A 7,001-nucleotide genomic window follows, 5' to 3' on the forward strand; every position below is an offset into this window, starting at 1 on the left:
TTGAGATTTCGAGCTGAGTTTATCCCGCTTACATATTTCTCGAGATATGTGTTGGCAAGCTTTCGCTTCAACCAAGTTCATGTTATATCATGTGAAAATTACCGAGTAACATCTTACATGGTTTGTGTGATACAATTATTTGGTGTTGTCTTGGAATGTTTCTTTATGATTATTTCAATAACTTGAAAATTGCTTTAATACTAATAGTGTGTGAAAACAACTATTGTTATCCTCTAAGAGTTTAATTGATATGTCATGTTGTGCACTCTTGCACGTATGTAATCCATGACCGGGAACCATAGTATGTGCACCCATTTGCGTACCGGTTGGTTTGAGAAATCCGGGAACCTAAGTATGCGTACCCGTTTGCGTACTGGCGTACAGGTTCATATCCGAGAATTTCTGTTGGGATTGAAAGCTCGCGTACCCGTTTGCGTACTGGCGAAACCCAATCTTAGTCCCGGTATTCCAAGTATGGTACCCGTTTGCATACTTGAAGGTTAAAGTTCTAAAATCGGTTTTGAACATGAACATAAACATTTATATAATAAAGAATGCAATCTCTGCAAACCATGGCTATAATGTTCTAAAATCGATTTTGCTTCAACTGTTTGAACAACTCTTTAACTAGCTTCATTTGAGTCATTTGAACTAGTTATGGTTAAGATGAATAAGGTTGATGTGAGAGTAATCATATGGCTAACCTCGGTTAACTATTTGTGAACGAACATGGTGTACACGTTTAGGTATGGTTATATAAACCTAAATGAGGGTACATTTTATTTGTGTGTTTAACAATCTAAGTTCGATCGAACGGTTGAAAGATATTAGCTTGAGTCTAATCAGGTTTTCATCTAACGGTGAATTTTGAATGTTTTGTTAACAAGGTAGCATTGATTGCAAACCCTGATTTGAGACTATATAAGGGAGAACTCTGGCAACTGGGAAACCTAATCCCCACACCTCTTGTGCGATACTAGTTGCGACTAGAGTCGATTCTCCTTTAACCTAGGTTAACGAGTTAAAGACTTCATTGGGATTGTGAATGTCACGCCCCAAATACTAAACCTGCTTAGCTTATAATAACATATCCTAAACCTGAAGTAACGGAATCTTGATCTTCGAACTTAAGGAACATAATCTCATAAAGTAAAACAAAACTAATTCCCAAACACTCTGATATTTAGATGAAAACTCTCAAATGATATGAATGTAGTAATGTGTTGTTTTAAAGATAAACAAAGAATAATATATATATATATATAAGATAGATAGATAAATGTTCTTAATCTGCTAAAGTTCGAACTACGGAACGAATATCTTCATGCGCGCCATCTCTTCTGAAAATTGAAACTGAAGTAGGAACGAGTGAGCACATCATCCCAATGGAAACATATAACTTTCAAGTAATCATTATATGCTTCACAGCTCTAGAATAACAATAATTGAAATAAAGAGTAATAAATCTAAGCATTCAGCAAATCATGCAACAAGAAGCAAGTGTTATCCTAACCTCGCCAAACTCATTGGAGAAGACGACGCGAGAACAACCCCAATCAATAATAATAACATCGTCCACACAGAGTGCCCATGCAAACCATGATTCAGAATATTACAATCAAGAGTCAGAAAGTTAGACAAACAAGTGTAATATGCACATGAGTGATTTCCCTCCAATAAAATAGTATATATAATACCAAGACGGCTGGCGTGCCGCCCTACTAGGATACTATTGCCGACGGATGGCGTGTCGCGCCCTAAATAGAAAATGTAATACTATTGCCGACGGATGGCGTACAACCCTACTATCAACATAACCATAAAATGTAATACTATTGCCGACGTATGGCGTACCGCCCTACTTAACTTAGCTAAGAGTCGTGGGGAAACACATAAACTCCTCGCATGGAAATCTCACAATGCATATCACATACAAACACATCATAACAAACATCGTACATGCAGATTCTAGATACCGTCGAAAATCCAATTGAAACCATCCTAAGATGCAAATGGTAACCAATCCATATTACAAAGAAAACGAGGTGAAATTTAGAAAAATATTCATGCAGAATGCGGACCATTAAAGTGACTTATGAATCTGGTGAATGTTTTAACATTTTGGACTAGTTATAGTTCCCGAGAAATTCGCGTTTGGAAAACTACTAACACATATTTTACATGTAATGGCTCACCAGCCCTTGTAAATGCTAGCAAGTATACATCAAAAGGACTTGATGGTTATTGCATGTTTAATAGGATCAATGCAGAGCATCATGTACCTCATGGTCTCGCAAAGGCTATCATCAAAGGTTACAGATGGAGCCTAAGGCATGGTTATGCGTACAAACCTACCTTTAACTTCTTGAGGAATATGCAATATTAACGTATATTTACTTAATTCATTTTAGAACCCACTGTTAGTCAACCTTTTATGCATACCAGTTGGTAACTTGATATAAGCCTGCCATTCATATTCTTACGTATTTTTGGTTGCACTATGTGCCACTACGATTCCACATCGCATTATAATGGGTCAGGAAAACAATTAAGTAGTTATGTTGGATATTTACTCCCAACAATTATCCACATTTTAAAGCCTTTGGAAGGAGATCTCTTACAGCTAGATTTACGGGTTGTCATTTTAATGAGACAGTCTTCTCGTCGTTAGGGAGAGATAAGAAAAAGTATTTTCTAAGAGAACGACATGAATTTTCGTGGTGTGTTCCCACTGTGTCTCATATTGATTCTTGTACTCCACAAATGTAAATGTGAAGTGACAAAGAATAATCGATTTCAGAAAGTGCACTGATATCGAAAATGTGACAATATCACACTTACCAGCTGCACATGTTCATGCAAGGTTATAAATCCTCAGTATGGGTACACCATAAACTAAGGTGTTGTAACTACACTTGGTGAAACTGTAGTTAAGGTCGTGACTCCACAAAGGAAGATGGAGAGACCACAAGGTTCGATCAATACTCACCTAGAATGAAGTAGATGAGTAAGGCACAACCTAATTTGTATCATTAATGAAATCATCACATTTGACTGTCTCCGACTATGTCCATGAATCAATACTGGAGGACGCTCCGAAGTTTAATGATTCCAGAGAACAATGACATCCCAAGTGGATTATGAGAATGCGCACGAGTCAATGAAAAGATCATGCGAGCATATTGATGATTAATTTCATATACACATGCTTAAGGAAATAGAGAGATGAAATAAAACCAAGCTCCTTATTGCTTAATTTCAATGAAGAGCATATTTGTCCTATACAATCCAGGTAGAACTTGGTTCTTTGACAAATATATAGGTATTTGGTGTGGTAGTGCTAACCAACCAAGTGTAAATCCTATTGAACATACATGATTAATTTGTCACAATGCATAATAAGAAGAAAGCAGCCTTAAAGTATAAAAACTCATCTTGTGGCGCGAGGTTTCTCACAAAGCCCTGGAATTGTTCTCTTGTAATGAACTTCATAGTGTTCCGCTACTCAGTTAGCTTTGTAATTTCAAAAGGACTTGAAATGCAACATATGTATGTGGTTGTTACGTATCTCTGAAAGAATCAAGAGATAGAAGATATTTACAAAAGTACTTGATAGACTTTTGTTACCCAAATCAAGTGACTCTAAACCACAGAGTGCGTTTACAGTTAGATAGAACACTCACTTATAGATTGAAGCAATCAAACGGATGTGGTATAGCCGTCTAAGTGGCTATTTGATTTGGAGGGGATATACAAGTAAGTTATCTTTCCTTGCGTATTCACAAGAAAGTTCCTGATTTGAAATTGTAGCTATCTATGTCAATGGTACAGACATGATGGGTACTCTTGATGTAATAAGATACCTTAAAAGCTATTTGAAATTCGAATTTGAGATGAAAAATCTGGGGAAAGCTCGATCGAATACTGATCTTGTGGTATATTATTCCACCAGTTTGCATATGTCTAAATTTTTCAGGAAATTTAATAAAGACATACATCCTGATCGCACTCCCACGATTAGTCGAGGTTCAAATGTAAGTAAGTGACCATTTCGTCTAAAGGAAGATGACGAAGATGTGTTGGGTATAAAATTCATATGTCTAAGTAAAATATACACATTTTTTTACTTGGTATAGTAATATACTCAATTAAATTTTACATCCTCAGGGAACTTGTTAGCTAGATATAGCTCAGCGCCAACACAACGTCATTGGATAGGTACAATGAATGTAATCATGTACTTAAAAGTAACCATTGACATGATTTTGTTTTGTCCCTGCAAAGACATAAAAAGGAATGCTAAAGGAACTGCAACCCAAAGGTTGTTGATTACGAAGGAACAATAATCTATTCTCCAACGAAAGTAATCAGGGGGAGATATGATAGACTATTTTCTAAGTCATTACCGATATTTAGTTTCTAAAAGTACATGACTAAAGGAACTATCTGGAACAACTCTGAAAGTAATCAGGGGGAGATACCGACATCAGGAGGAGGATCCAAGGATATGATGTCGACATATTTTACTTCGAAGTTGAAGATGTGTGTTGTACTATTTTCCCCTTCGATCGAGAATAGTTTTTCCCAAAGGGTTTTGTTACTCGACAAGGTTTTTAGCGAGACAACACTAAAAACATCAACTATGTTGAACGTTCAAGACTTAAATATCGCGTTGATATTACTGAAAATATCTGAATCAAAGAAATGAAACGTGATAGTATGTTAAGCAGCGTAACTTCCAGAATCTACAACAGGGTCTTATAAACATTCAAGTCACCAAAAGTAAAGTATGATAAACTCCTTTTGACTGCATTAGACTAATGATATTTCTGACATCAGGGGGAGCATCTAATGGTGTGTTGCACTATTTTCCTTCATCGAGGTTGCTTTTTCCCACAGGTTTTTGTTACTCGACACAGTTTTTAATGAGACAACAACAAACACCAGGAATGTAATTTCCCAGCTAAGGCTATTGTCTTTACCACGAGTATTTTATGCCTTAAGAGTTGTGAAGCAACTAGTTAACATCAACATAGCAAAGTGATCATCTGCAACGGATCACCTTTACTTGCATCTGTCACGTTGTACTCTTTTTCCTTAGTCAAGGTTTTATGTCACTGGGTTTTTCCTTGTCAAGGTTTTAATGAGGCAACATATTCAAGTCCAACTATGTTCTAAGTTTGCTTAATATTATACTCATTTTCTTTGGTTCAGGTTTTTTCCCTCTGGGTTTTCCTGACGAAGTTTTAACGAGGAAATTAACCTAGACTAGTCGGTCCTTGAAAATCGTACAACATGTGAAGTACTACATGTGAAGAGTTGTACCAAGGTTTTGTCCCACTGGGTTTTTCCTTGTCAAAATTTTAATTGGGCAATTGATTTCGGCACAGTTCATCAAGGAGGAAACGACATTTGAAGAACTACATTCAAAGCACTATATGTGAAGCACTATATATAAAGCTTTGTTATTGAACCGCACAAGGGGGAGTGTTATAGAGCCTGTGGCCCATGGATGTGCGGTCCATTAGATGACTAGGTTTTCCCTTTCCTATATATAAAGAACATTGTATGTATGTAATGTCTAATGCCTCTTTATCAATAAGAAATTCTTCTCCTTCTCCATCTTTTGCTTTAACCTAATTGTTACTCCAAAATCTTGTCGATTCTTATATTATATTATTTGTCTTCTCCTATTTTCCCCTTAAACGCGTTATCAGCACGAGCTCTCCGCTGTCGATTTCTTTTTTTGTTTGTGGTAATCATCAACTCAAGTTGGATCTCGTAAATCCCATATTTGTTTGTTCTGTTTGCTTATTGCCAAAGGTATACCTGAAATTTTTCTATTTTTATTTTTTTACATACCATACAACGAATGAATATGATTAATATGGTATGCATAGTTTGTGTTTGATTGATATATATGCAATATGCTTGATTGATGATGTATTGTGTAATACGCCATTAACCATGACGTAAATCCATATCCCTCGTAATATATATATATATATATATATATATATATATATATTAAATAATAATAATAAAAATATATTCTTACATTGATGCAAAGTCAAATATAAAAATAACTATTTAGTTTCCACAAATACATTCATGCACATGCAAATACTATTTTAGAGGAATTATTAAAATATACTCATTTTTTAAGCAAAAATATACTCATTCATTCATGAAAAGTCGAATATAGAGATATCTATTTAGTTTTCATAAATACATTAATGCACATGCAATACAATACAATTAAAATAATAATATTAATTATTTCTTATGAATATCACACTTATTTAAAATGATGTCATTCAATTGTTTGTTTTATATTTTTTATAAATATCACACTTATTTAAACAACACTCTTGCTTTTCTGAATGGGCATGTAACTCTCCATGAGCCTTGAACACGTTATGGTCGTAACGAGATAACACTACTAACTGGATTATCGTAATTTGGCCGTTAACCGGATATGATTTTTTTTAGTAAGGTCTTTTTACTTGAACCCAACTCGACTCAAAAATGACATTTTGGACTCAGAAGTACTTGAACATCATTATTGTGCATTTGAGGTGGAAATCATTTCTTTGAAAAAGAAGGTTTTTGTTAACTTGTGCACCTATGCACAAGTTAATAGCCTTTAAAAATTATTATTTTTATCTAGTATTTATAAATTTTTGTGGGAATCACCGTAATTATTGAATAAACCAACTCTCTATCATCAAAATGGAATTTTCTTATCTTTCCCTTCTATTACAAATTAATTGACTTCATGATGCAAATCGATCAGTTCATCTTCTTATCTCAAAATCACAGTTATCTCCATTTTCTTCACTAACGCCTGTAACAACAGATAATCATGTTGCTTTAAAAAGTGATTTCAAACTTTAACGGGATTTCTTGATATTAATCAGATCATAACAGATAATCATGTTGCTTTAACAAATAATTTCAAAATTTGTGGGATTTCTTGATATTAATCAGATCATGATGGC

The sequence above is a fragment of the Papaver somniferum genome, chromosome 11 (assembly GCF_003573695.1).
Source record: "Papaver somniferum cultivar HN1 chromosome 11, ASM357369v1, whole genome shotgun sequence".
Lineage (NCBI taxonomy): Eukaryota > Viridiplantae > Streptophyta > Magnoliopsida > Ranunculales > Papaveraceae > Papaver > Papaver somniferum.